Raw genomic sequence first — 3,724 nt, 5'->3', positions numbered from 1 at the left:
TGTAGTTCTTTGTGCAAGTATTTCACTCCTTGGTAGAGTTCTTTTAATTTTTTTTTTCCCTAGTTGTTGATAGACCCTTATTTATTTATGTGCGGTACTGAGAATCGAACCCAGTGCCTCATACATGCTGGGCTCAGCCCCAGCCCCTGGTAGAGTTCTTTTAAAATGCTATTGTAAAGGTGTTATTTGTTTGTTTTGTTTCATTTTGGTTTTGGTGTTGGGGTTAGAACTCAGGGCCTTGCACATGCTGAATACCCACTTTGCAATGGAGTTTTACCCCAAACCTGTAATTATTTTCTTAATTTCCAGATAATTTGTTGTTAGTGTATAGGAACAAAGCTTTTTTTCAAATTAAAATTTTTTTTTTTTTTGTACTGGGGATTGACCCCAGGGGTGTTTTACCACTGAGATGCATCTCTAGCCCTTTTGTTTTTATTTTGTGACAGGATCTTGCTATGTTGCTTAGGGCATTACTGAGGTTGCTGAGGCTGGCTTTGAACTTGTGATCCTGCTGGGATTACAGGTGTGTAAGGCTTTTGTATTTTGTTCATCTTTTTTTGGGGAAAAAAAAAAACAACTCTTAATTTCATGGATCTTTTTATTTTTCTCAACTCATTTATTTCTGCTCTAATTTGGGCAATTCCAAATTCTGCTAACTTTGTGTTTTAGTTTTTCTAGTTTCTTGAGGTGTAAAGTTAGTTGGCTATTTGAGATCTTTCCTTTTTCAGTACTTGGGATTCAACCTTGGCTTTGTGCACACTGGCCAAGTGTTCTACCACAAAGTTACACACCCAGCCCTTTTTACTTTTATTTATTTTTGGTGCACTAGGTGTTCAACCCAGTGCCTTACATGTGCTAGGCAAGCATTCTACCACTCAGGTACATCTTTGCAGAGCAGAGAATTTGCAGTCTCTTTTTAACTTTGACAGCAAATATGTAGTAAGTACTTTTTTTTAGTTGTTGATGGACACAATACATTTATTTATTTTTATGTGGTGCCGAGGATCAAACCCAGTGCCTCATGTGCCAGGGAAGTACTCTACCACTGAGCCACAACTCCAGCCCCAAGTATATTTTTCTTCATTGGTATCCATTCTACCCATATGACCAGGTAAGTGAAAGAAAAGTTTAATCTGAAATAATCTGATGTTTCCTGGTTGACTGTATTTTAACAGACAGCTGGCCTCAAGATTCTAAAGTGACTGTGGAGTTTGCAGTTTGAACAAGTGCTTCAGCCTGGCAACTTAGCAAGACTCTTTCTCAAAATTTAAAAAGAGCTGGGGATGTAGCCCAGTAGTAGACTCCTTGCCTAGCTTGTATGAGGCTGTTTTCAATCCCCAGTACACAAGAAAAGGGACTGGCGTTGTGGCTTAGCGGTACAGTGCAGGCTACAGTGCTTGGGTAGCATGTGTGAGGCATTGGGTTCAATTCTTGGCACCGCAAATAAATAAATAAATAAATAAATAAATAAATATTTATATAAATATAGTTGTTGAGTGGGATGACAAGTATGTGAAAGTTCGTGAAACCAGTACTGTCTTTTGGTATATAAATTAGAAATTTTCTGTATTGAAAGGTTGAACTATCAAGAGTGTGATTTGTGTAACTTGCAAATTGGTGTGGGAGGTGTCAGGTGTTTTCCTGGTCTGCTCTGTTCCCCAGAGCCCTCTTCATAGTTATAGGCATTTCTATTGGAAGAGCCTCAAGAAATCCTGTTTGAGGGTTGGCGTTGTGGTTCAGTGGTAGAATGCTCACCTAACACACGTGAGTCACTGGGTTTGATCCTCAGCACCACATAAAAATGAAATAAAGATAACTGTGTGTCCATCTACAACTAAAAAATATTAAAAATAAAAGAAAACTTGTTTGATAAATGCCAGCTTTTATTTCTTGCCATCTGACATTTATTAAGTTGATGTTTTTCAGATACCAGCCCTAGAACCCCATCCCCACTCAAGCTCTCATTATTCCTCCGGCTTCCTCAGACAGAAATACCATCCCTTTGGCCAGCATCAGAAGTCCTACCTTGCCGGGCACAGTGGTGCACACCTGTAGTCACAGCGGCTCTGGAGGCTGAGGCAGGAGGATCGCAAGTTCAAAGCCAGCCTCTGCAAAAGCAAGGAACTAAGCAACTCAGTGAGACCCTGTCTCTAAATAAAATACAAAATAGAGCTGGGGATGTGACTCAGTGGCTGAGTGCCCCTGAATTCAATCCCCAGTACCACTCACCCCCCAGAAAAAGGAGTCCTACCTTCCCTCCTCTAAAACCCTAGACTGCTTGAAAAAAAACCTCAGTTTTCTTACCTCTAAAAACAGAATAATAAAGATAGTCCACTAAATGAATTGAGACATGGGAAACACATAGAAAAACATCTGGAGGTTGGCATGGAGTTGATAAATGTTAGCATTTCTTGTGTGTGCCATATCATTATTGGGGACACAGCAACAGATATGTCATATTTTTTCTCGGGCATCATAGAGTTAACACACAGTAAACTAGAAATTGCTTTATGATGTAATATTAGGGAGTGGCAAGTCCTAAGAAAAATAAGCAGTTTAAGTTAGAGTGAGGACACATGCCAATTTGTCCAAGGAAGGCAACTGGGAACCAGAGACTTGAACTTAGTAGGCAAGGAGGCTGTCTGCTCTGCATCTCTACTACATAGGCCACATACGTAAGTCAATCCATCTTGGCAGAACTTCCTGTGACCCTTGGAACACAGCATGGAAAGCTCAAGATGGGATGCTATCAGGCCATTTCTCACTTGCCTCCCTGTCTCCCAGAGTGTACTGGTCTTACCAGCTTCTAGGGGAAATACTTTCTACCTTTCTCTTGACTCAGGGATATAGAACTATAGCTTCACCTTGAAACTGGCTCTGTAGCCAGCTTGTGTCATGTCAGCCATGGAACAGTTTCCCTGTTGCCTGATACAAGGGATTAGAACTGAACTCTGACAATTTTGTTTTTATACTGATGATAGAACCCAGGGGCAATTTACCACAGAGCTACATCCCCAGTTTTTCAAAATTGACAGGTTCTCTAAGTTGCTGAACCTGAACTAGAACTTGTTATCCTCCTTCCTCAACCTCTGGGATCATAGGCATGCATCGCCAATGCTCTGATTATTCTTGCTTTCATTTTCTATGTAAGTAACTTTGGAATCTAACAAAGACTATTTTACCAGCCAAATGTGTCATCCTTGCCTTGACATTTTAGGAGAATTACAGGCAGAAGGAAAAGCAGGCAATACAAAGTCCCTGAGGTGGAAGCTTGCTTGGTGTGTGAATAGCAAGTATGTCATTAGGGCAGGTACAGAGTGATCAAGGTGGCCAGTGGTAGGACATGAGGTTAGAGAAGTCTAGGGCCTTATGGAGAGAACTATCTTTTCTCTGAGAGATGTGAGTCTCTTAGGGCAGGGTGCCATTCAGAGGAGGGCCATGGGTGACTTGGATTAAAACAATCTCTGGCTGCTATGAGGTTAGGTAGGGGACAGGAAGAGCAGCAGCAGTGAGTCAGCCACTGCATCAGTCTAGGACCTCAATGGCAATGGTAGTGGCAGCAGTGCAGGTAGAAAGGAGAAGTCAGATTCTGGTATATTTTAAAGAAGGAAACAAAAGGATTTGTTGATGGATCCAATGAAGAGGGTGGGATGAGTAGTACTAATTAGGACTCCAGACTAGAAGAGCTTACCCAGAGCCACTTGGCAGTTGGTGTTAATAGGTT

General features: G+C 41.2%; 1 long non-coding RNA gene across 1 annotated transcript; it reads left to right on the top strand.

Annotated features, from left to right (window-relative positions):
* Nucleotides 1–514: 514 nt before the first annotated feature.
* LOC125614241 lies at nt 515–3,190 on the top strand. Its single transcript, XR_007344846.1, has 2 exons — nt 515–1,111; nt 1,927–3,190. It is a non-coding gene; the product is annotated as an uncharacterized LOC125614241 (long non-coding RNA).
* Nucleotides 3,191–3,724: the final 534 nt, after the last annotated feature.

Source organism: Marmota marmota, unplaced genomic scaffold (assembly GCF_001458135.2).
Source record: "Marmota marmota marmota unplaced genomic scaffold, marMar, whole genome shotgun sequence".
Lineage (NCBI taxonomy): Eukaryota > Metazoa > Chordata > Mammalia > Rodentia > Sciuridae > Marmota > Marmota marmota.
This window is presented reverse-complemented; position numbering and strand designations above follow the sequence as displayed.